This window comes from Micromys minutus (genome assembly GCF_963924665.1).
Source record: "Micromys minutus genome assembly, chromosome: 19".
Taxonomy (NCBI): domain Eukaryota; kingdom Metazoa; phylum Chordata; class Mammalia; order Rodentia; family Muridae; genus Micromys; species Micromys minutus.
This window is the reverse complement of record NC_137954.1, coordinates 51,734,282-51,761,901: the sequence shown is the minus strand read 5'-3', so window position 1 is coordinate 51,761,901 and position 27,620 is coordinate 51,734,282. Positions and strand designations below refer to the sequence as shown.

The window sequence follows — 27,620 nt, the reverse complement described above, 5'->3', positions numbered from 1 at the left end:
AAAGCACCATGATAACTTTTTAAAAGCTAAAACATAGAGTCTCAAGAGGTATATCTGCAGATAAGAGTACTTGCTGCTCTCCTAGAGGACCAGAGTTCAATTCCCAGTACCCATATTGGGTAGTTTATAACCACCTAAAACTCTAGCTCCAGAATAGTGCCCTCTTCTGTCCTATATGGACACCCAGCACTGCATGTACATTCACGAACATGCACATACACAAATAATAAAAATAATAAATCCTTAAATATAAAACATGAAATTAGGAAGAGACAAAGGGGGGTCCAAAAGGAAGTAAAGAAAAGGTATGATATGGGTATATTAAAACATACAGTGTATATATTTATGAAATTTTCAAAGAAGAAATACAATTGTTAAATAAAACATTTATGAAGATAGAAGAGCCACATATTGGGAGAGGGACTAGGAAAAGTGGAAGGATAGTTGGGAGTGATTCTGAGCCAAATCCATTGTGTACAGATAAAATTATCAAAATACTCAAAATTTAAGGCCAAAACACTAAAAATTTGTATCTAATTCTTGAGTTATAAAATATACACATTTATTATCAAAAACTTTGGAAATACAGACATGCACAAAGAACAAATTTTCATCTCAGCAAGCACAACTAACAAAAATGTGGGTTATATTCTCATTTTGAAATTTCCTTACACAAACATACTTTTGAACTAATTTTGGAAATACACTGCACATGTTTTATTACCTAATTTTTGATTGGCAGGTTATGAATATTTCCCTTTTATTAAATAATTATTCTCACTACCATTTTATTAACTTTATGGCATTAACTGATGTCTGGTAATTTATTGCTGGGTATAGCTAATATTTTCCACAGTATGCTTTTATAAATGCCACCTTGATGAGTAACCTTGTACACATATTTTTATTTCAGTAAATGTAATTCCTAGAAATAGAATTTCTGGAAGAGGATGTATATTTTTAAAAGCTCTTGACACTTAGCTACCAAAATACGTCTCCCGTTGACATTTCCACCCACAGCCTGCATTTTCAACTCTTCTAAATGAACGACTAACAAGTGTTCATATTTACGGCGTCCAGTGAGACATTTGGCCATGCATGCCAAATGCACAGGCTATTGATTGAAGTTAATTATGTATGTACATATTGTGGAATAATTAAATCAGGCTGATCAGTGTATCTTCACCTCTCTTGGTGTGGTAGGAATGTTCAAAATCTACTTAGTCATTTTGAAATGTGTATATTATTAACTATGATAGTGCGATTTAAAAATTGCCAAACTCATAATTTTGAGTATGCTCAAGACTGGCAAATGGTGATTGTTTAGAAGCAATTTAAGTCCTTAATAGAGACCCTACTTTTGCCTGTAGAACACTTTACCCTGTAGTATAAATTATAAACTCCTGGAGCTCAGGGACCACTTTCTTAAAATTTCTCTTTCCGATTATCCAACTACCAAAAACGTGTATTATTTTAGAATAGACAACAAGATTATCATCCCTTCTAGGTGACACCCATCTCGAGTAAATCATAAACAAGAGATCTGAAGCATCGTTGTAGCCTTACCCATGAGAACAGTGGTCCAACAGGATGAGTGGAGGATGCCTATTGTTTTTCTGTTTCTTCTGATGATATCTTCACATTGGTGAGTATGTTTTCAAGGTATTCAGATGTGTTACTCATTTAAAGAAATCTCAAAAGCATGGGCCATGCAGATTTTGTTAGAAGGACATTCTGGTTTTGTTTTGCAGGATGGCAAAACTGATGTGCAGTAGGTTCATAATCACAGAATAGATAAGGGGTTCTCAGTGAAAAGCCTGGTGGAAGGTAAGCAGTGGTTTTCTTTTCATCTTTAATTGTCTGAGAGAGAGGGAGGGAGGGAAGGAGGGAGGGAGGGAGGGAGGGAGGGAGGGAAGAGAAGAAGGGGAGGAACGGGACTGCTTTCTTACAGGCACTGAAGGAAACCAGCTACAGCCTAGGAGCGCTGTTTGGATTCAGAGACAGGTATTTATACAGTCTACACCATGGCAGATAAATAGAAACCAGAGCTGCATCTCCCCAGGTCAAGGAAGACGCAGTTAAAGGTAGGACCCAGCTGCTGGAGATCTGCTTCCCTTGGACACACCGACCCTAAGGCTCTGCCCCTCACTATTCGGTCCAGCCTCTGGAATGCCGACAGTTTCACCTTGCTTGGCCTCTGCCAGCAAAGCTGCTATCAGTGGTTCACCAGGTCCCCTTTCTTGGCAGTATGTAGAGACACATCTAGTCTCTTCTGTCACGGACATCCTCGTCCTTTATTGCAATTTGACTGTTCTCTAGACCAAACCAGCTTACCGTCTCTTAGAAGACATGAAGTTTCTGTCATGATTAAAATGGAAACTGCGCATCACAGCCGGTCTGTGATATCCAGAAGCGACTAGGTCAGCTTGCCTGTTGTCTGCTGTATGTTGCTTAGCCAGCTGTGGAGGACTGTTCAGGTTTCTGGGCTAGTAAGATTTGGTTTTTATAGCAGTAAGCTTTTAATGTGCTCCTTGCTTCCCAGTTGGAGTGGCGCATTTCACCTGCCACAAGGCTCTGGAGTCCCAGAATGAAAGACACAAATCTGCAGTGTTACTTTTAATATGCCTTAATTAGCTCCATAACTGGGTTACTCCTGGATCTCCACGTGGCTAACACACTTCCCTCTGATATTCTTGAGTTATTAATTTCTAAAATTCTTACTTTATCTCTGCTACCCCTGACCCAGTGTGGGAGTGGCCCCTGGGGCAGCTTTTCCCTGATTCTTACATGGCTGGTTCTCTGTCTTCCACAGCTCTCAAGTTTGTATCCTCTTCCTTCCTTCTGCCTTGGCGATTCTCCAGGAATCCTTAAAGTCCCGCCTCTGTACCCCTACTCAGCCATTGGCCGCTGGCTCTTTATTAACCAGTCAAAAAGCCAACTGTTTGCAGGGACCCGCAGCAGAAGTGCGGATTTTTAGGAAAGAACAAATCAAATCCCTAACAGGTTTTATAGCTAACATTGTGGAAGGGACGTCTGTCATCTGCTAAACAAAGAATGAGCACAGGAATCCTTCAGCACATAGTCCTGTTCAGAGTCCCTAGTGTTAGCACTTTTCTCAGTTCCTGTAAACCCAATACTATTGCAGGAAGCGAACCAATGGCATCTACTTCCACAGTGCAAGAAACAGCTAAGACAGGCGCACAGCAAGTAAAGGGCGGAGCCAAGAACGTGACCTGGGATTGTTCATATGAAACATCTCCTTATCGACTTTCCTCGTTTTCTGTTTGCTAAGTGTTACCTCGTCTAGCTTCATTCTGGTGCTGGGACAAAGAACAAAAACAAACACACAGAACTCTGGCCGGGCACTCGGGAGGCCAAGGCGGCAAATCTCTGTGAGTTCGAGGATAGCCGGGTCTACAGAGCTATTTCCAGCACAGCCAACGTTACACAGAGAAACCACGGCCCGAAAAAAAAAAAAAAAAAAAAAAAAAAAAAAAAAAAAAAAAAAAACAAATATCTGGCAAAAATCAATTTGTTGGAAGAAAGGGTTTGTTTCAGCTTCCAGTGTTCAGCCCATCTTTAAGGGAAGTCAGAGATAGATGTCAAGCAGTCGTCTGAACCAGACAATGGAGAGCAGATGCTTGCAAGTAGACTCACAGGCTTGTGCTCAGCTAGTTTGCTTATGCAGCCTGAGACAGGCCCTCCTAATTCGATTACCAATCAAGACAGTCCCCACAGACATGCACACAAGCCAATGTGATCGGGTTAATGCCACAAGTGACAACTCCCATCTCAAGTGACTGTTGGCTGTGACAAATTGATAGTCAAAGCTAAGAAGGACACAGATTTTTTTTTCTGAGTTTTTCTAACTCAAATCTGACTTCCAGTCAGCCACTACATTAAGAGGGATTTAATAATATGGCCAACTTATTACCTTCTTAAAGACTTTGGTTGCCTTTGAAACAATTGTGGAATTAAATTCTAATGATAAAATGTTATGTTGTATATGTGTGTGCAAGTATGTGCATGTGCATGTATATGCATGTGCATGTGTGTGTGTGTATGGTGTTTGTGTGTGTATGTGAGAGAGAGAGAGAGTGTATGGTGTGTGCATTTGTGTCTCTGTGTATGCTATGTGCCTGTGTATGGTGTGTGTGTGTGTGTGTGTGTGTGTGTGTGTGTGTGTGTGCATGTGTGTGTCAATACAAAGTCCAGAGTATGAACTCTTCTGCATCACCCTCCATCTTAGCTTCTCGGGCAGTCTCTCACTAACTTGGAGCTCCCAGATCCATGTGGCCCCCAAGCTCTGGACTTCCAAGTGAGCTCCACCATGTCCAGATTGTTATTTTTCAGGTTTTCAAAGTTGTGTGTCTGTCCATTTCTGCTCTATGGACAGAGTGTACTTGAAAATACCCAGGGTGACCATGATTTAAAACAGAACCAGAGAGTCTTCCAAGCCTTGTGTAAAGTTTCCAAGAAACCCCTTTGTAAAGAAGAGAAGTGTTTCTCACTGCAGCTCCACATTAGAGGAGCTCGAAGTGGCTTGTCAAACAGCCCCCACAAGGGAGTTCACATCCTTCTGACACTAAGTGACTATCCTCGCTTCTGAAGAATAGCCCATCATCTTCTTTCCCTTCCCTCTTTGTTTTCTAACACAGAAAAGAGCACAGATTTATCACAGTAATTATTAAACAACATACTTCTAAAAACCATAGCTCTATTTTAAGGTTATATGAGGTTATAAAAGAGTTTTTAAAAGAGGGCAAAGAATTTCAGACAGTGTCCACTCAGCCTCTCCTAGTGACAGTATCTTACATACCCAAAGCAATTATCACTAGCCTAAGAAACTGCCATCTGTATGGAGAGATGAAACTATATTCTTCGGTTAGAGCACAGCAGATTCTACGTATTGATACCCTTCTCAAAAGCACTAAGCCAGCATCTAGCAAGGACTTCAGACTACACTGGCAGGCAGTACTTCCTTGGAGAACCAACCTCTAGAAGTTTCTTTTGTTAGTTTTAGATTCCAAGGCTTTTGAAGGGTGCTGGCCAGGCCATCTCGTAGACTACACCTCCATTTTAGTTTGCTTAGCATTTTCTCAAGCTCCGATTGGGATTATGTGTCACTAGGACAAATGCCCCGAAGTGACATACCCTTTCATACATGTGTCACATAAGGGCAGACGATACAAGTAAGTCTTGTTCTTTGCTAATTTTTGTAAAGAGCTATCTTAGCCAAGTTTCTCCTCTTGGACTCCTTTTCCTTTATAGTTAATAAGTATTCTTCGGTGCTATGTAAATGTTCTATTTCTCCTGAAATTTCATCCACCCAGCTCAAACTTGTTATGAAGCCAAAAATGACCTTGACCTTCTGATCTTCCTACATTCCCAGCATTGTGATTACAAATGTGTCACTACACCTGGGTTTGCCTGGTGCTGAGCATTGAATCAGCATTTCAGACATGCTAGACAAGCACTCTACTAAGCTACATCCCCACCCCTAACATCTCATTTCTCAATAAAGGCAACCCCATGCATTGATTTAAAAAAAAATCAATCAACAATACAAAAAGCCAAAAGTGGAGGATTTTAGAATTGCTAAAGGCAGGGTATGTAAAACCAAAACACCCTCCAAAGGGCACAACTTGACATTCAGAGCATGAAAGCTTCCCAAGCTTCCCATTTCAATAAGTTGAGCGTGGAGCTAAAATAAATGGGGGAGCTGTGAAGAGAAGCAGACGGTACTCCAGACGGACCCACACTTATCAGAGCCGCATTATCATTTCTATTTCCTAACTTATTTCTGTATCAGTAAGTTATATGGCTCACAGATGGCTTACAATTGCATTTTCAGTGTTCCTCTGATCAAGTACATAAAGAACTATAGGCTGTGGCATTTTTGAGTCATTACATTTTGGCAGGCAGTTGAATGCCAGTTATTTGATTGGGTTAATAATTTTCCTCAACACTGAATTATAAGTTAAAATCTGTATTGAAGTTACACCATAAGACATGCTATGCCTTGGGAGTATTTATATATCAGAGCAACAGAGGCAAAATATTCAGAAATACCAACCTATTGGGATTTGAGGCTTTTCTTGCTTAGTGGGACAAGGTAAAATCTAGCTGGCCTTGAACATGTGGAGATCCCTTTGCCTCTGCCTTCTGAGTGTTACCATTGCAAGCATGTGGTACCATGCATGGCTCATGGACCCAATCGTATCAGAATTTAATTGACTCTCCACTGTTGCCAACTGAAGTGACATCCATTGGGACTCCTTCAGCTGATTGCCACTGTTAAATTATCACTTGAAAGCAAAGACACAGTCTAAAGTTAACTCAGGCCAAGTCCCAAAATACTGTGTTAGCGATGAACTAACGCTGGAGGTATTGGAACACTAAGGGCATTGCAGCTCACGTGTATCTGTGCTCTCAGGAAGCCACTGTCGTTCTGACATTTAGTTGCCATATAACATATCAAGGGCTGTAGCAGAGCTAATGTTTTGCTCCTCTTGCAAGTTAATCAACTAAAGCTCTCTTTTTAATGGATGCTAGCTGAAGATGTTTGGGTCCAAAACAAAGGACATTATTACTCAGGGACACAGAAGTAACCAGAGCACAAGCAGTTTCTCAAACCACTTCTCCAAGACTCACTTACCACAGAGACTCCAAGGAGTGGTGTATACAAGCAGCAGGTTATGTTACTGGAGAGAGACTCGCTCAAACTCAGGAAAGCTAAGTCCTGTAAAATGGCTGGCAAGCATTCTGCTACTTCTCCTAGAGGGAGAAATCATCACTAGCCTCCAAAGCTATTTACCACATAGGACTGAGGTGACTGAGACCTCTGCTCTGCTGACACACAGAAAGGTCAGACTCGTCCATGGAAGAACCATCCCCTCTCATGTGAGGTTCTATAATCATTTCTCTTACAAATGAGGAGCTCAAGACTTGGAGAGAATCACCTGAACATAAGAAGACTTTCATGGAGGCCATAGGCATTTGCTTCCCATGGGGATGGTTTAGGATTTATTAACGCTTTTCATTTACTACTCAAAACATTTCCCTGTAAGGCAATGTTCTCAACCTGTGAGTCCCAACCCCTCCAGGGTTGCATATCAGATAGCCTACATTTCAGATATTTATATTATGATTCATAACAGTTAGAAATTAGCAACAAAATATGTTTATGATTGGGGGTCATCACAGCATGAGAAAGGGGTCATCGAAAGGTCACAGCATTAGGAGGGTTGACAGCCACTGCTGCAAGGAGTTGAGGCTGAACTCACAAACTGGGCATGAAGATATATCCCAGGATAAGCTTTGTATTGGCTGTTCTGAAAATTATATTGTGGTTTCATCCCTGGAATATCAATTTTAAGTGTGACTATAAACTTCCTCACATGGTCTTACATCTACTATGCCCAAGGGGCAGGCATGTTGCAGTAGGGAAAACATAAGCCTCTGTTGTGAGGTGATGCTGTGTTTGATTCTGGCCTGTGATGCTAACTTTTCTGAGGTGTTTCCCTCCGTGTGAGCTAGGAATCCTCTGCAGGGTCAATCAGGGGATGAAGATAAATGGAGATGAATTTCCCAGCACAGCATGCTGGTGCACAGTAAACGTCAGCAGTAGATAGCAAGCTGCCAGGGTAGCAGCAAGCCTCTAACTTCCATTGCTTTCACAATTTGGAAGATTGTGAAAAAAATCAGAAGGAGATTTTTAAGCCCTTTTCCCTCATATAAAAGCTTCACAGGCACTGAAGATGTGTCACACTGAATTCAACCTTTTTCATTCAGATTAACTTTAAACGTGGAGTGAAAAATGCTCTGAGCTGTCAAAGCACTGGCTGTTAGCAACAGCATGGGTGTTGTTCTTTTAAAAGGTCTCCTAATATTTCCCTTAGTAACTTGAAGCAGGAGAGCTTAGTTTTCTCTAAAATGATGTGAATAAAACACAGTTGTGTGGCAGAGACTGGCATCAGGCAGAGAAAGCTTGGCAGGCTACAAGTGCAGTGATGCAGAGATGGGGGCTTTGCATGGCGCTTGTGATGCACTTAGAGATGCCTTTGTGTGTGATTCTTCCAGTGATTCTTAAGGAGAAGTGTAGAAGGTGAAACTGTCCTTTACATCTACTTAAAAGTCACACACTGGTATTAGAGGGATGTAAGAGCAATGGCCTACTCCGTGGGTAGTCTGTGAGAGAGGAAGAGGCACACTCAACCAACAGTTGTGTGCTTGGGCTTTGGCAGATGGGACCTTGCATCCTTCGGCGAATTTCTCCACCCTGTAAAGTTTAATGATTTGCCCTCCCCACAGATTGCTGAACAAATTATTGTCCATGATTGTTTGATGTTGATTTGCTTCAAAAGCCTCTCAACTTTAACTAATAGTTGCAATTTAAATTAACAATAACCAGGGAAGTGTAGAAATGATGGGTGCATCCTGGTGATTCACTCCAAACCAAGCTTGTTATCTGCATGAAATACAACTGTGGCTCCATGAATAATTCTCAGAAATGTTGAATTTAAAATGAGCACTGGGTAGGATAAACAGTAGTTGAATAATACTTAAACTCCACCATCTGGTATTCTAGTATTTTAATGTGAGCTGAATTTCTTTTATTAGGTGCCTATTTGAGATTCTTTCTGTAGAAATTGTTCTGCCGAAGGAGCTCTGTAAACTGAGGAGAATAACGAGTTATGATTCAGGACCATTTTCTTTTATAGCAATGCTCTTAAAGGGAAGCCCAAGCAATAAAATCTCAGCCTCTTCCCTAGGGGGCAGCTAAAGAATTCCTGACAAACTTTCTCATAATTTGGAGAATTTACTTGTGAGACTCCATATGGTCGGTGATGCAGACGGAAGAAAAACGTCACTTAGGGAAGAAGGAGGGAGGGTCCAGAGATGGAAACAACTTTCAGGGCACAGGCTTGGCCTTTGGGAGAAAAGCAAAGTAAATGAGGATTTTTTATAATGAAATGCTATTAAGAAAGGATCATGGTACTTGTAAAAATAATAATTAATGTTGGGGCTGGAGAGACAGTTCCGAGGTTCAGATCAAGGCCTGCTCTTCCAGACGACCTGAGTTCAATTTCCAGCACCACTTTGGTGGTTCAAAACCACCTGTATCTCCAATTCCAGTGGGTCTAATGCCTCTGGAATCCATGGACACCAGCATGCGCGTGCGCGCACACACATATTCACACACGCACAAATGCATGCACACTTACATGCAAGCACACACAGAGAGAGAGAATTTAAAATAAATTAAATTTAAAATTAAACACTATTTTCTGAAAGTTTTAAACTCAGCTAGCTACTCCTGTGATTTAACATAGTGTTTGCATAAAAGATGTTTTTAATTCCTGATGTGAGAGGCTCAACATAAGCTTACGCAGAAGAGACAAGTGACAATAATCTTGAAATATACATAGCACCCTGACAAAAATATTTCCACATGCCTTATCCCGTTTGATTGGCACAGCTCTACTTTTCAAAAGTTTAACCCTAACTGTATATTTTTCATTAGTCAACCTGGGGAAGGGTGTGCTGCATGTATTGAAAAAGAAAAGCCATGATCTGTCTGAAATGTAGCTTCTGATGCTCAATTACAACTGCCTGTGAAAATCTGGCTCCAATACCACCACCCCCCAAAAAATTCTGTGCTCCCCATGTGGCCCCGTTGCCGAAGGCAGCACTGGTGCACCTCAGGAACACGGGGAAGTAGAGCTGTGCCACACAGAGCTTCCACCCCATGTGCTAGCGTTTTGGGTACAGAAAGATACCGAAAGAGAAACATAAAAGCACTGAACCTTTGATCTACAATCTGTTCACTTGGCTAGATTTGCTAGGGCAATGGTGGCACAAAGCTTATGGGAGTAACCACCTCATACATTGACTTGACTTAAGACCCACTCCACAAGTTAGAAGCCATACTCAACACTACTTGGGTAACCAAGAACTTTGGGTAACTAGATAGCCCAGTTAAATTCAATTACCCCATCTGAGTCAGGGTTTCTATTCCTGCACAAGCATCATGACTAAGAAACAAGCTGGGGAGGAAAATTTATTCAACTTTCACTTCCACATTGCTGTTCAATGTGTTCAATCACCAAAGGAAGTCAGGACTGAAATTCAAGCAGGTCAGGAATCAGGAGGCCATGGACGGGTGCTGCTTCCCTCCTGCTTTGCTCAGCTTGCTTTCTTATAGAACCCAGGACCACCATACCAGGATGGCTCCACCCACAATGGGCTGGGTCAGGGATGGCTCCACCCACAATGGGCTGGGCCCTCCCCCCTTGATCACTAGTTGAGAAAATGCCTTACAGCTGGATCTCATGGATGCATTTCCTCAAGGGAGGCTCCTTTCTGTGTGATAAATCTAGCTTGGTTTGTGTCAAGTTGACACAAAACCAGCCAGTACACCCCATTTATGTGTGTGTGTGTATGTGTGCATAACATAGATAGTACAGTTGAAAAGTGATTCTGAATGATATTCTGCTATACTCATAGATCAATGCCTTGTTGAGCAACCATCAAAAAAATTTCCTCCTGCAACAGACAGGAACACATACAGAGACCCACAGCCACACATTGTGTCCCCAAGTGTGGATGCACACACACACACACACAGAGAGAGAGAGAGAGAGAGAGAGAGAGAGAGAGAGAGAGAGAGAGAGAGAGAGAGAGAGAGATCTTGGAATGTTCAGTGCTAAATGGGATATCTCCATGAAATCTCTCTCCTTGGAGATCAGGAAACCCACAGAAGAGGAGGTGGGAAAAGTGTGTAAGAGCCAGAGGGTTTGGAGGATATCAAGAAAACAAGACCTTCTAAACCAACATGATGAAAGGTCATATAAACTCACAGAGACTGGAGCAGCAAGCACAGGGCCTAAGCAGGTCTGTACCAGATTCTTTACATATATATTATGGCTTCTTGTTTAGTGGAGTTTTTTTGGGGGGGAGAGGTAACTTAATGTTTTTATTCATTATTTGGAAATTTTACATACTGCACCCCGATCCTGTTCACTCCCCAGTTCTCTCAAGTCCACAGCTCCCCATCTAATGACTTCTTCCCAAAACAAAGGGAAAAAGTCCAATTTCTGTTGCCCATATACTTCCTGGAGCAGGGGTATACTCTCAGTGACTAGCCCCTTAAAGATAACAGATTCCACATCTCCACCCCAGACAGAAGTCATCAACTGTGAAAGGCAACACTTCAGCATCCTTATCACAATTTTTATGTTTCAACGGCTTTCTGTGCAGACTGTTACTTTTGTCGGGGGAGGGCGGGAGGGTTGTCACCGAAGCCTTCTATGCCTCTCATTCTCAGTCTGCAGACATTCATAGCCAGCAGAAGAAGCTTCCTTATTCTTTATAGTCAGCACAGTTGCAGCAGTGGTCCTGGACTCCCACATGACCTTCTAGTTGTCTGTATTTCTCGGCTCTCCTCAACACAACCACTCTGCTCTGCCATCTCTCCTTCCAGTTTCATGACTCTGCTTTGTAAAAGCATCTTCTCATGATCCCACCCTCCTCTTGTTTTTCTGGGAATGCTGGGAGCCTGTAGATGTCTCTGCCACCACCCTGTCTCCCCTTGGAGCCCTAAGAATCTCTGGAGCTTCTGAGAGCTTCTGCATAGTGCGGGACATGGCCTCCTCACAGCCATGCGTCAGGTTTTCATCCTATATATTGATGACTTATTCTTGGATCTACTTCAAAAAACCAGTCCCTCAAATGATACCAGTAGTTCATAAACGGAGTAGAGAGCCAAGCTGGTCAACTGGCACATACCGCGCACAGTGGGCCTTGCACTTTCTCAGGCTCTTTTTCTTCTCTTGAATTGTCTCATCCAACTTTGTTGTCAAAGTATTTGTCTTATCTTCTTATATTCTATTTTGTTATATTTGTTAGAATCCTGTTTTTTTCTAATGAAGTACAGAAAGGAACTGGATCTAGATGGGAGAAGGGTTGGGGAGGAGATAGAAATAAAGGTAGGGAAAACTCTAATCAGAATATATTATGTGAGGAAAGAATATTTTCAATAAGAGGAAACAAAAATAAATAAATAGAATCTGGAGTTGGCACTCTAAGTGTGTGTCTGTGTGTGTGTGTGTGTGTGTGTGTGTGTGTGTGTGTGTATTTGAGTGTATATGTGGGCTGAGATTTTTTTTAATCCTACTTTTAATAGGGAGTTATATTTTTTAATTTTTTTGGCTTTAAAGATTTATTAATACCTTGTCTTTTTGAAATGACAGGAGTTTGCAAGATAGAATAAAAGCGTTTTTTCCTTCTTCTTAACTTTGTTTTAAAAAACAAAGATAAAAGAACAAATATTAAGCAATTTTGCATAAATGTATACAACTACATTTTTGTCAGTACTTGAATTTTTTTTTTAAGGTTTGATACTCTGCATTAAGATCTAACTAGTTACAATGAGGAAAAAGTACATGTAAAACAGGATGTAACCCAGAATTAGTCAATGTTTTCTTGGTGTGTAAGGATTGAGCATAATGTTTTTTTTGTTTTGTTTTGTTTTTTTCTTTTTCTTGAACTTCACACAGTCTGTAAGATCTTTCTGGAGTAGTGCGAGCTTTCTGGGGTTAGTATCCCATTATCAGTGACTGCATATTATGTCTGTTCTTTTGTGACTGGGTTATCTCACTCAGGATGATATTCTCTAGATGCAACCATTTTCTTAAGAATTTGGTAAGTCATTGTTGTTGATAGCTGAGTAGCACTCCATTGTGTAAATGTACCACAATTTTTGTATCCATTTATCTACTGAAGGACATCTGGGTTCTTTCCAGCTTCTGGCTATTATAAATAGAGCTGCTACGAACATTGTGGTGCATGCGTCTTTGTTATATATTGGAGTGTCTCTGGGGTATATGCCCAGAAGTGGAATAACTGGATCTTCAGGTAGTACTATGTCCAATTTTCTGAGAAATCGCCAGACTGATTTCCAGAGTGGTTGTATCAGTATACAACCCCACCAACAGTGGAGAAGTATTCCTCTTTCTCCACAACCTCGCCAGCATCTGCTGTCATCTGAGTTTTGGATCTTGGCCAATCTGATTGGTGTGAGGTGGAATCTCAGGATTGTTTTGATTTGCATTTCCCTGATGGCTAAGGATGTCAAGCACTTCCTTAGATGTTTCTCAGCCATTCGATATTCCTCAATTAAGAACGTTTTGTTTAGCTCTGTACCCCATTTTTAATAGGGTTATTTGATTCTCTGGTGTCTAGCGTTTTGACTTCTTTGTATACCCTGGATATTAGACCTCTATCTGATGTGGAGTCGGTAAAGATCTTCTCCCATTCTGTTGGCTGCCGTTTTGTTTTCTTGACAGTGTCCTTAGCCTTACAGAAACTTTGCAATCTCATTAAGTCCCATTTGTTAATCTTTGACCTTAGAGCTTGAGCCATTGGTGTTTTGTTCAGAAAATTTTCTCCTGTGCCTATGTGTTCTAAGGTTTTCCTTACTTTCTCATCTAATAGTTTCAGTTTATCTGGTTTAATATGGAGATCTTTGATCCACTTACACTTGAGCTTTGTACAAGAAGATAAGAAAGGGTCTATTTTTATTCTTCTGCATGCTGAGTGCCAGTTGGACCAACACCATTTGTGGAATAGGCTGTCCTTTTTCCATTGAATGTTTACAGCAACTTTGTCAAAAATCAGGTGACCATATACGTGAGGGCTCATTTCTGGATCTTCTATTCTATTCCATTGATCCACGTGCCTATTTCTGTACCAGTACCATGCAGTTTTCAGCACAATTGCCTTGTAATATAGCTTGAGGTCAGGGATAGTGAGTCCCGCAAATGTTTTCTTGTTGTTGAGGATGGATTTCGCTATCCTAGGTCTTTTGTTATTCCAGATGAAATTGCACATTGCTCTTTCCAACTCAATGAAGAACTGGGTTGGAATTTTGATTGGGATTGCATTGAATCTGGATATTGCTATTGGTGAGATGGCCATTTTTAAAATGTTGATCCTTCCAATCCATGAGAATGGGAGATCTTTACATTTTCTAAGATCTTCCTCGATTTCCTTCTTTAGAGGTTTGAAGTTCTTGTCATACTGGTCCTTCACTTGCTTAGTTAGAGTCACACCAAGGTATTTCATAGTTTTTGTGACTATTGTAAAGGGTATCTTTTCCCTAATTTCTTTCTCCATGTGTTTGTCCTTTGAATATAGGAAGGGTACTGATTTGTTTGAGTTAATTTTATATCCAGCCACTTTGCTGAACTTGTTTATCAGCTGTAGGAGTTCTGTGGTGGAATTTGTGGGGTCGCTTAAGTACACTATCATGTCATCTGCAAAAAGTGATGTTTTTACTTCTTCCTTTGCAATTTGTATCTCTTTGATTTCCTTTTGCTGTCTAATTGCTCCATTCAGAAATTCCAGTACTATGTTGAATAGGTAGGGGGAGAGTGGACAGCCTTGTCAAGTCCCTGATTTTAGTGGGATTGCTTCAAGTTTCCCACCGTTAAGTTTGATGTTGGCTGTTGGTTTGCTATATATTGCTATTATTATGTTTAGGTATGGACCTTGGATTCCCGTTCTTTCCAAAACTTTTAACATGAAGGGGTGTTAGATTTTGGTAAATGCTTTCTCAGCATCTAGTGAGATGACCATGTGAATTTGTTCTTTACATTGATGGATGTCCATATATTAAACCATCCCTGCATCCCAGGGATGAAGCCTAGTTGGTCATGTTAAATGATCGTTTTGATGTGTTCTTGGATTCGATTTGCAAGGAGTTTGTTGAGTATTTTTGCATCAATGTTTATAAGTGAGATTGGTCTGAAGTTCTCTTTCCTTGTAGGGTCTTTGTGTGGTTTAGGAACGAGGGTTATTGTAGCCTCAAAAAATGAGTTAGGTAGTATTCCATCTGATTCTATCTTGTGGAATAGTTTGGAGTGTATTGGTATTATGTCAGCAATAAATGTCTGATAAAATTCTGCACTGAACCCATCTGGACCTGGGCTTTTTTTGGTTGGGAGGCTTTTGATGACTGCTTCTATTTCTTTAGGTGTTATGGAATTATTTAGGTGGTTTACCTGGTCCTGGTTTAACTTTAAGATCTTGTATCTGTCTAAGAATTCATCCATTTCCTCCAAATTTTCCAACTTTGTGGAGTATAGGCTTTTGTAGTAGGATCTGATGATTTCTTGAATTTCTTCAATTTCAGTCATTATTTCTCCACTTTCCTTTCTGATTTTGTTAATTTGGATACTCTCTCTTTGCCCTCTAGTTAGTCTGGCTAAGGGTTTATCAATCTTGTTAATTTTCTCAAAGAACCAGCTCTTGGTTTTGTTGATTCTTTCAATGGTTCTTCTTGTTTCTATTTGGTCTATTTCTGCCATAAGTTTGATTATTTCTTGCCGTCTACTCCTTTTGGGTGTATCTGCTTCCTTTTGTTCTAGAGCTTTCAATTGTGCTGTCAGGTTGCTAGTGTATGCTCTCTCCAGTTTCTTTTTGGAAGCGCTCAGAGCTATGAGTTTTCCTCTCAATACTGCTTTCATTGCATCCCATAGGTTTGGGTATGTCGTGTTTTCATTTTCACTGAATTCTAGAAAATCCCTAATTTCTTTCTTTATTTCTTCTTTGACCCTGCTATCATTTAATAGAGCATTGTTTAGTTTCCATATGTATATGGGCTTTTTGTTGTCTTTGTTGTTATTAAAGATCAGCCTTAGCCCATGGTGATTTGAAAGGATGCATGGGAGTATTTCAATCTTCTTTTATCTATTGAGGCTCATCGTGTCCAATTATGTGGTCAATTTTTGAGAAGGTCTTGTGAGGTGCTGAGAAAAGGTGTATTCTTTTGTTTTAGGATGATATGTTCTGTAGATATTTATTAATTCCGGTTGGTTCATAGTCTCTGCTAGTTTTACAGTGTCCTTGTTCAGTTTCTGTTTCCTTGATCTGTCCACTGGTGAGAGTGGGGTATTAAAGTCTCCCACTATGATTGTGTGGGGTGAAATGTATTTTTTGAGCTTTAGTAGGGTTTGTATATGAATGTGAGTGCTTTTGTATTTGGAGCATATATGTTAAGGATTGAGAGTTCATTCTGACAGATTTTCCTGTAATGAGTAAAAAGTGTCCTTCTTTATCTTTTTTGATAACTTTTGGTTGGAAATTTACTTTATTTGATATTAGAATAGCCACTCCAGCTTGCTTCTTGGGGCCCTTTGCTTGGAAGGATTTTTTCCAACCTTTTACTCTGAGATAGTGTCTGTCTTTTTCTCTGAGATGAGTTTCCTGTATGCAGCCAAATGCTGGGCTTTGTTCATGTATCCAGTCTGATTGCCTATGTCTTTTTATTGGGGAGTTGAATCCATTTATGTTAATAGATATCAAGGAATAGTGGTTGCTGTTTCCTGATATCATTGCTTTTGTAGGTTGAATTGTGTCTGTGTCTCTTTCTTCTTTTGGTTTTCTTGCTTAGGAGTTTTCTTTTTTTTACTAGGATGTAGTTCCCCTCATTGTATTGGGTCTTCCACCTATATTTTGTTGTAGTGCTGGGTTTGTGGTCAGATATTGTGTAAATTTAGTTTTGTCTTGGAATATCTTAGTCTCTCCATCTTTGGTGATTGAGAGTTTTGCTGGGTATAGCAGCTTGGGCTGGCACTTGTGCTCTCTTAGGGTCTGCATGATGTCTGTACAGGCTCTTCTAGCTTTCATAGTCTCTGTTGAGAAATCGGATGTGATTCTGATTGGTCTGTCTTTATACGTTACTTGACCTTTTTCCCTTACTGCTTTTAGTATTCTTTCTTTGCTTTGGGCACTTGGTGGTTTGATTATTATGTGTCAGGAGGAATTTTTTCTGGTCCACTCTATTTGTACTTCTGTAGGATTCTTTTATGCTCATGGTCATCTCATTCTTAAGGGTAGGGAAATTTTCTTCTTTGATTTTGTTAAAGATATTTACTGTGCCTCTTATTTGATATTCTTCTCCCTCTTCTATTCCTATTATTCTCAGGTTTGGTCTTCTCATTGTGTCATGGATCTCCTGCACATTTTGGGTTAGGAGCTTTTTGGTTTTTGCATCTGCTCTGACTGTTTTGTCTATGTTTTCAATGTTGTCTTCAGCTCCCGAGATTCTCTCTTCCATCTCTTGTAGTCTGTTGGAAATGCTTGCATCTGTGACTCTTGATTTCTTTTTTAGGATTTCTACCTCTAGGGTTGTCTCTTTTAGTGTTTTCTTTATTGTGTCCATTTCTGTTTTAAATTCCTTCTTCCATTCCTTCATCTCCTCGGTTCTGTTTTCTTCTATTTCTTTGAGTTCTTTGAGTGTTTTTCTTGTTTCTTCTTTAAAAGCTTCTAGTTCTTTATTCTTTTCTTCTTGTTCTTGTTTAAGGATCTCTATCATCATCTTGAGGTAGAATTTCAAGCCTGAGTCTTCTTTTTCTGGAGTGTTTGCATTCTGCTGTTTGCTGTGATGGGAGAGCTGGGTTCTAGTGCTGCCAGGTTGTCTTGGTTTTCCTGGGGTATGCTCTTTCGCTTTCCTCTTGCCATCTTGTTGTCAGTGATATGTTCTCTCCTTTTCCTTGTACCTGGCCTGTGTACCTGGATCTCCGCTGGTCCAGGTGGCAAATGGTCTGAGCTCTGTACTGTGTCCCTAAGGCTGGGTTTCTGGTCCCTGGATCAGGCAGGGCAGGGGTGCCCTTTCCGTGTGTGCTCGGCAGAAATCTCTCAGCCCAATAGGGGTTTTTTAATTCCTTGATACACACACCCCTTTCTACCCCACTGTCCACAGGTAGGGGAAAAAAAGAAGGTATACAGGACAAGGGGGGTGTGAACCTGTATAAAAGTTGTTTTTTGAGACAATCTCAATCTCTGTTCTCAAGATACCAGCAGTTTAGTTCAGTAATGTAATGATGGCAAACACAATTCAGTATCAGTGGGACCTACCATCCAGCAGAAACAGCTAGGCCTCTGCCAAATTGGCACAAGTCAGCAGGAACAACTAGAATCAGCCAGGACGCCAGAAGTTCTCTCTCCACAAAGTAAAGAGCAGAGACAATGAAAACTCAATACTAATTAAGTCTTTGCAAAGCTGGCTATGCAAGTGACCCAGCACTGCCTCAGTGTCCCTTTAGTTATACTCTCCAAACATTGCCTGTTTTTCCACGGGTCTTGCCTCAGCAAAATACCGTGTGAATCTGCATTGCATGACATTTCCAGTAACTTTCACTTCATATGTGAGAGAGAGAGACAGAGACAGACAGAGATTCCTGAGTGTGGAATGCTAAAACTCTGCAGAGTACTTTTGCATTCATCATCTCATTTACTATTCAGAGAAACTGCCAAAATATTTTAACTCAAAAAATGGAAAACCATTTGCCCAAGATCTTATTAACCATAGATGTAAATCCAGATCCTTTTAAGGTCTCTAATCCATGGGCTTCCTATGAAATCTGGGGTGAGTTTAAAGTTGTCTGGATGTTTTTCAATTCTATCTGCCCTAACATCAAGGATGACTAGAAGAATTTATTGTTGTTTACATATCAATATTATTATACTGTCTTAACATTATTATATATTAACAAATAAATATAGTTACATACTTTTCTAATATTGCTTGTGAGAAAGTTAATATAATTCTTTACTAAATGGTTATTAAAGCATTTCATAATATATTTTTTTCTACAGGAAATTGTGCCAAATAAAGAAGAGTAAAACATGAACCAAGAAGCATCTCTTCTGTTAATGAGTATATAACATAATTTGGAGCATATTACATAACACCATTGCCAAACCAGACACAGGATGTTCTGGGAACCAAAATAAAAGGTAACCTTAAGCCTTAAATTGCAAGATGGCTTTAGAAACTTAAAGATTGGAGCAAAGAAGCATGATTTCCTATGCCAGTTGTTATTAGCATCTCGTTCACACCAAACCCCTATTCCAGTGAGTTCTTTGTGGATGAAAGTCCCACAATGCTCATCTGTTGTATTATGGTCACAGCAGCTCTTCTAAAAAAAATAAAGCAGGCAGGTTTACTCATAACCTGAAGGTTAATTGACAAAGGTCAAGCCCATCCAGGCACACAGTTCAGCAACCCGTGTCAGCCTTGTTATGGCTCCAACAGGTTCCACTAGCAATGGTCACTCAGACAACCAGTTCATTTTTTTTTTTCTTGCTCTTTGTATCCAAAAGTATTAAAGTGCTTCTGAATATTAGACAGTAAAGGAACAGAATGAACAGACAGCAGAAACAATAGAACCCAAACAATTAGTCTATAACTGACTGAATGGATCGATATCAACCATCCATAACTGCAACTCTATTCAGCTAAACCTGGCAACAGCATCTTGAAGGTCAAAAAGCTCCCTGATTATGCTGGATCTGGAGATACACACATAGTGCCAATTTCCCCCTGTGAAAAGAGGAAGATGGATGTCAGAGAGGGCCATGCAGTATATTGGAATCAGAGCTCAACAGTAAATTGCTTCAGCAGCCGATTAAATAAGTGATACATGAGTGTCTGTTCTAGACACCCTTTCCATTAGATTTTCAGTGCTGCATCAAACATCAAGCCACTGGATAAGATGCTGTAGGACCAAAGTGAGAAGGAAATTATGATAATGTGGCTTGCACTATAACTTCATTTCAAATAACATCTTTCATGTAAACTGGTACCCGAAGTGCCTTATGAAATAAAATAGCACAAGAAAGTTGACAGCATGTACCATAAATAACGCAAACTGGTGGAGCAACTGGGCAAATTAAAGTGCTCTGTCATAAAGCCAAGAGCAGTGGAGAGAACACGAGATGCTCGCATGGGACAGTCTCAGATGGCTGTCCATGTACAACAAACTTGTGCATTGATAAGAAAGCCATGTTCTCCATGAGTTTGCTTTCTAATGAAATAATCACTATTTTCTTTTGTATACTATGTAAGTGGTCTGTTGAAGAAAACTGAAGTTTTAAATGCCTTAGCAACAATGCTGGAGTCACCTGTAGAGGGTCACAAGTTCTGTGTGAATAAGTATACACCTCCAAACAGACCAAATACTAAAAGTGATGAGTCAACAGGTCACAACAGCCTCTTCTAACCAAGCACAGTGTAGTTCCAAGGTCAGGTATGCCATCAGATCAATCTGCTCACGCCTTAGTTATGTTCTTTAAGAACTAAGTGGCTCAAGACATAAGCTGACTTTGCCCCCGTGTGCTAGCTCTAGTATGAGAATGATAATAAGACCAATAGAGTAGGTTATATAAACTAATGCCAGGATAGGTTATATAAACTAAAGAAGAATTCATAGAAAAAAGTTGTACAAGGCCATTTGCATAGACATTGGAAGATGTATCTGCACTGGCAGGGGAACTGAACACTGGGTCCCAACCCTAACTAAAAAGCTATAGGCCATTGACACCTTCTGTCCAAGGGAAGATCTGTTTTCTACATTGGAATTTTACTCACAATCCTGGGTATATATGACCAGGCCTAGGAATAGCTGGCCAACACAACATGGATTCAATGGTATTTTTATGAACTTGTTTTTAAGTTTATTTTGTTTTGATATTTTTTGTCTTATTGGTCCTTGTTTACTTGTTTTGATTTGTGTTTGTGGACTTTTTTGGTTTTTGTGTTTCTTGATGTTGTTTTTGATTTTGTTGTTATTGTTTTTGTTAGTTTTAAAAGAGAGATAATTTTAAAGAGCAAAGATTTTAGGGTAGGGAAGTGGGGATAATCTGAGAGGGATTGAAGAAGAACAAAACATGATAAAAATATACTGTATGAAAAATTTTATTTCAACAAAAATGAAATCACATCTGCTCAAAGTAGTGGTTATGAAGGTAAGCGCCCCATTCCTGAGAAAAGTCCTGAAGCACCTTCTTGTCTGTCAAAACCCCAAAGAGTTCCTATGGAGTTCCCAGCATCCACTTTGGTCATCTTCCCACGACACAGAGCCCTTCACCCTCCCTCACGGAGCACTACACAAGGTGCAGACCTTTGATAGTATGAATCTGACACAAATCTGTAAAAAATGAAAAACCTGAACCAACAGAAAATGGACACTGTGATAATGTTCATAGAATCCAAAACGAACTTTGTTGAGGTTTCAGAACAGTTAAGGCATGTGAGCTCCGAGTCCCCTCACAGTTTTGCCTGTCTCCCTTTGCTGTTTGTCTCTGTTCTAGATGACTTCTGTGAATGTTCTGCCTATGGAACCTAAAGTGGTCACCATTTTCTCATGGTTACATGTATATTGCTGGATACAAATTATCTCCCAATTCAGACAACAAACACTCATGACACTGTTTCTGAGAGCCAAGTTTCCCAGAAGACCAGCTCTATAATTCTGTCTTCAGATTTCTCATGAGGTCTCTGTTAAGCCAAGATGCCAGCCAGGGCATTCATGTGGCTGTTGACAGGAATGTTCAGGTCAGTTGTAGTCTTCATAGGACAACTCTGATCTCTGAGGGAACTGACAGAACCAAACATCACCCTGTGTCCCCCTAACCTGATTTGGAAACAGCACACCATTATGTCTGGAAGAGCAGCCAGGGTTCTTAACCACTGAGCCATCTCTCCAACAAACCCCCACTGAACTGCTGTCTAATGCTGATGTTTTCCTTCTCAAAGCATGAACCAAAACATTTTCTCATTGTATATGAGCTCTTCATAACGTTTAACCGTTGCTCCTTTGAATAAAACTAGGGTTTTTAAAGGTTTATTTTATTTTAATTATGTGACTGTGTGGAGATCTGCCCATGTGTGAGAGAGCAAAGAAAGCATTAAATCCTGTCGAGCTGGTTAGACTGAACTTGGGACCTCTGCAAATGCAGGATAGACTCTTAGCCGCTGAGCCATCTCTCCAGCCTGAAGCTGTCATTCTGAAAAGCATGAGCTGTTGGGATGAAAGGTCATATTCTGAAGTGACAGCAGAATCTAGTATGTCATCTGACTTTTAAGAGCAGTAAATTAAACAATTTTGACTAACATCAATAGGTATCACTAGGAAAAAATGCTTTCTTTGAACTTATTTTTCAAACCCATCTATATAATTGCTCAAATATTCATGTAGATGGCCTTCTACCCTCTTGCTCATCTAAGCATGTCTTTCTCTATGGGTCATGTCACACATACCTGTCCCCTCCCAGAAATGCCCTCCCTCATTCCTTGTATTTACCCTTCATTTGTACTTCTCTTTTCCCGCCATTTCTTCTTTGGAAACTAAAGAGGCACCAGCCATTGCACCAGTGACCAACTGATGTCCAGGTGTAACTCACAAGTGAAGATTCCCCAAGCACTTATTTTTCAAAAGAGCCTGTTAATTTCACAAATCACTGAAGATAATCTGTAGGATTCCAGGATAATGTGCTTCCTTCCTGGACTGAATAAACCGTTGGCTTTCCTGCTGCGACAGTCAACATCTGACTATGACCTTTTAATGATGTTTCTACAATGCCCTTAAGGACTCGTTCCAAACCTGCCCCTGGAGGCAAGAGTCCGGAAGACAGGAGGAGTCCTTAAGGAGATGGAGGAAGTACTGACTTCCTGTTCTCCTGGCCTTTGTTTTCACTGCACTGTGGAGGGTGAGGGGTAGGGGGTGGGGATGGGGGGGGACTGAAATTAGAACTCTGTTATTCTATTGTACGTGTTACCACATCTCTCTTTTTACTACAAGAACAAAAAGACTTTTATAACTGGGTCAGGGAGATTCCCACTGTCTGGTGTAGAGCACAGAGCCAGTGTTCTGACTGGGTAGTTTGTGTTTAGTGAATGCAGTTTCCTAACTTGTTTAAAATGGCTGCATATGGACATGAACACCCAATCCACCTACCTTTTCTCCCCTACAGATTTCCTCCCAATCACCTGGTTGTCTTAGCTTCTTGGACACAAAAGCAAGAAGCACGTGATATGTTCCTTTCAAGCTTTTGTCTACGCACACACAGTTTCCTAGAACTGCTTCTCAGAAAAAGTGTGCAAAGTGTGCTTTTCACTCCTTTGACTCTTCACATAGAACTGTGAGCAAAATGGCTCCCGGCCTTCATAATTCCTGAAAGGAGTTTCATGTGCAGCCTGGGATCAGGTCCCACCTCTGTGATTTAGTAGCTGTATTCCCTTGGACAATTAATTAACCTCCCTAGGAATCACTTCATCTTTAAATACAGTTGACAGTATTGGCTCCATGCTGTCGAGAGTAATTAATACGTACAGGATGCAGAGTCCTAACGCCGCCATACACTAACTGCCCAATAAATTTTAGCTAAAAAAATAATAACCTTCACAGCATATAGATGTTTATGGTGGCATAGTATTCTATCAAGTGAAGAATAAAAGTTACTTTGAGGATATAAACGGTGTGATATATGAATAATGGATATTATTGTAATCATAATCTCTTTAAATTCCAGTCCCAGCCATTTAAGCCTGATGCTTCTCTATTACCCCCAAAAGTAGAAATATGTCTTGGCCTTCTTCCTTCTTTCATCCTGAACAGGCACTTGTCAGGAGAGCTCATAAAAATACTCCCTCGCTGGTGTTGATGTTGAAAAAGTATGCTGGCTGATTTCGTGGGTTTTGTGAAAGTCAGCCCCACATGCGACATGAAATAGATGTTTGAAAGATTTACAGACTGGGAAGTAAGTGGTTAAGGACACAATAACGAGTGTCAAAGATCATACACGTGTTAAAAAGGGCAGCGGTGGCTTCCGAGGTTCTGTCGGATCCTCTGATGATGTGAAGCCAAGGAAGCAGAAAGAATGAATTTGCTGATAACTTGAGAGCAGGGGAATTGTTTGTATGAAAAGTTCTTTTCTTTCCAGTCACTGGAGCTCTGGAAATGAACAAGCAGCGCTGATCCCATAAGGTTTCCCCCTTTCGTGTCTCTAAATAGGAAGATGGTCATGCAGGCTAAACTGCTGATACTGAGGTTTCACTGGAGTCGGTTTTGTTTTGTTCTGAGGAGAAAAAACTCTTTAACTTCATTGGTAGGACTTCTTGATTGCAACATTATTACTACAGAGTTTTCTTTCTTTCTTTTTTCTTTTTTGCAATTTTGAAGGGCATTGGAACTAATAGCAACTATTAGCTATAAAACTGAGCATTCTTAGGCCACCCTAATCACTTTTCCATCAGACACTATGGGTGCTAGTCTGAGGTAGTAAACTGCTTGAGACTGAATGGCAAAAGCATTATCACTCTGTCCCCCAGGAAATGAAGCTCTATAAGCTGGACTCATCAAAAGTTTGACATTCTCAGGTTCATTGCCTCCTATTGTGGTCCCGCTGAGTCTGGCTCCCAGGAACAGCATAATTAGGGGAAGTGAAGGCATGGCTGCACCTTAGTGTATGAAATCTAGAAACACAAATTGACTGGTTTCTGCCCACTTTGGCAAGGTAGGGCTTGTCATTATGAGTATATAATTATATTTTTATAACATTTTTATTGAGTCTCATAACAGTGGGCTCCACTGAAATACTTTCCTACTTCATGGCAGAAAAATATCAGGGCACAGTCACAATCTAAAGCAAAATCAAACTCTACTCGTTCAATGTCTAGGATCCACTCATGATCTTCTGGGCTCTCCCAAGGGCTTGGGTTACTTCTCCAGCTCTGCTCTCTGTAGCACTATAAGCTCAGGTTGATCACTGTTGCTGCTGTTCTTGATGATCATCCCATGGTAGTGGCATCTACAATCACTGCAGTCTTTTGTGTTTATATACTACATATACCATGTAGAAAGACATCAGACACTTTAAATGTTCCATAGACCTTGTGAATTTCTGTCTCCGAAGAAAGGGACATTCTGTGACCTCAAGTTATATACACAGATCAGTCGTGATAAAAACTGTTTGGTATTGGTACAGAGATAGGCAGGTAGATCAACTGAATAGAATCAAAGACCCAGAAATGAACCCACACACCTGTGGTCACTTGATTTTTGATAAATAAGCTAAAAACATCCAATGGAAAAAGGACAGCCTCTTTAACAAATGGTGTTGGTTCAACTCGCAGTCAGCATGTAGAAGAATGCAAATCAATCTTTTCTTATCTCCTGGTACAAAGCCCAAGTGCAAGTGGATCAAAAACCTCCAAATAAAACCAGGAACACTGAAACTATTAGAAGAGAAAGTGGGGAAGAGCTTATAGCACATAAGCACAGTGGAAAGTTTCCTGAACAGAACACCAATGGCCTATGCTCTAAGATCAAGAATCAACAAATGGGGCCTCATGAAACTGCAAAGCTTCTCTAAGGCTAAGGACATTGTGAAAAAGACAAAATGGCAGTCAACAGATTGGGAGATCTTTATCAATTCTACATCTGTTAGAGGGCTAATATCCTATATATACAAAGAACTCAAGAAATTAGACTCCAGGGAATCAAACAATCCTATTAAAAATGGGGTACAGAGCTAAACAAAGATTTCTCAACTGAGGAATACCAAATGGCTGAAATGCCTAAGAAAATGCTCAACATTCCTAGTCATCAGGGAAATGCAAATCAAATCACTTCCGAGATTCCACCTCACACCAGCCAGAATGGCTAAGATCAAAAACTCAGTTGACAGCAGATGCTGATGAGGATGTGGAGAAAGATGAACACTCCTCCATTGTTGTTGGTGGGATTGCAAGCTGGTACAACCACTCTGGAAATCAGTCTGGCAGATCCTCAAAAAATTGGACATAGTACTACCTGAAGACCCATCTCTGCCACTCCTGGGCATATACCCAAAAGAAGCTCCAACATCTAACAAGAACACATACTTATACTCCACCTTGTTCATAGCATCCTTATTTATAATAGCCAGAAGCTGGAAAGAACCCAGATGTCCTTCAACAGAGGAATGGATACAGAGTGTGGTACATTTACACAATGGGGTAATACTCAGCTATTAGAAACAATGACTTCATGAAATTTCTAGGCAAATGGATAGAATTTGAAGCTATCATCCTGAATGAGGTAACCTAATCACAAATGAAGACTTGTGGTATGTACTTACTGATAGGCAGATTCAATCCCAGAAAGCTTTGGATACCCAAGAAACAATTCACAGAACTTAAAAGGCTCAAAAAGAAGAAAGGCGAGAAGGTGGATGCCTTAGACCTTCTTAGAAGGGAGAACAAAATGCTCATGGTAGCATAAAGGGACAAATAAAGGAGCAGGGATTAGAGGAAAAGATCATCCAGAGACTGCCTCACCTTCAGATCCATGCCATATGCAGCACTATTGCTGATGCCAAGTAGTGCTTACTGGTAGGAGCATGATATGGATGCCTCCTCAAAGGCTCTGCCAGAGCCATACTGATACAGAGGAGGATGCTTACAGCTAACCATTGGACTGAATATGGGGACCACAGTGAAGGAACTAGAGATTTAAGTCCTTTTCAGAAGCTGGAAGCTGAGCTGGGTAGAGTCTCACCCTGAGGTCACTGCTCACTTTATTCCATTTAGCATTGGACTTTTCTTCAAACTTTTGTCTCCTTGAACAGGAGACTTAGATCAATTATGCTTCCTGAGTTCCTGTTCTTCTCAAACTGAAAATTTTGTATTTTTCTTTGCTTAGTTTGCTCCCTTTCATTATAGAAATGCATAAGAGTGACCATGAATAACCACACAGCAAAAATCAATAATAGGCTATCTTGAAATCTCCTCTGCCAATGTGAAACTATTCAGTTTAGCCTCAAACAGATTATTATAAACAAGGACAGGAAATAGCCACATTTTTCATCAAAATATCACAAGAATGGTCTCTAGCCCACTTATGAATTTTCTTTTCCTCTCAAATTTCTTCAGCTAGGCCATGCACTGTATAAGTGTTCTTGAAAAACTATAGAATTTACATATTCTTTGATCTGATCAGGGGATAATTTCAAAGTATAAAGACAAAGCTTATTTCTTATTTTAGAAATTTGTAAGAAAATGGAGCAAGTACAAAAATCACTAAGAATAAGTTGCTTTGTAAGGAAGCTATTTCCTGTTCTTTAAAGGTTTATTCTTTACAGGTTTACTAGCAGTTGTTCAACTAGCTGAGGTTTAGAAGAACACAAGATAGATTTCCTCCTACCTTCTTGTTCATATGATACATTACATGTGATTAGTAATTAATTAAATTTGTCTCCTGGATGTACTCAAGGGGTCACCAGTAAAATTATTTATATGCAATCTTTTCATTATTAGTCTAAAAAATTTTTTAAATATACAATTAAAAACTTTTCACTTACTATAGTGTTGTAAATATAGAACATTAAGTAAATATTTAAAATTTTCATATCTGAAAATTTGGTCAAAATGAGTATAGATTTTTGTAAAATTAATAAACATATTCCAGTCATTTTCTACTGGAATAACTGCCTACAAACCCCTCAGCTAAAAAATTACATATACAATTCATGCTAAAAGTCCATCCTAAAAAAATCATCCATTTAAAAAATCCTCTATTTATAGCATTTTAAAGTATTTAATTGGTTTGAATATATGACATTTATTGAGAATTAATTTTCAAGCAAGTTGGATCTCTTCTTGTTCTCTCAGATTTTTTTTGTAATGTGATTAAGGAAAACAGTTCATTACTTACAGAGTCATAAGCAGACACAAACCAGAGCGCAGCTGTCTAAATCCCAGTTAATACATTAGAAATACCATTCATCTTCTC

At 40.0% G+C, this 27,620-nt stretch overlaps 1 pseudogene across 1 annotated transcript in view; it reads right to left on the bottom strand.

Annotated features, from left to right (window-relative positions):
* Positions 1 to 21,349: 21,349 nt before the first annotated feature.
* Positions 21,350 to 27,620, bottom strand: part of LOC308433279 (high mobility group protein B3-like) — a 192,155-nt pseudogene continuing 185,884 nt past the window's right edge. Inside the window, exon 3 of the transcript in view lies at positions 21,350 to 21,482. The product of the transcript in view is annotated as a high mobility group protein B3-like (transcript). The remainder of the gene's footprint in view (positions 21,483 to 27,620) is intronic.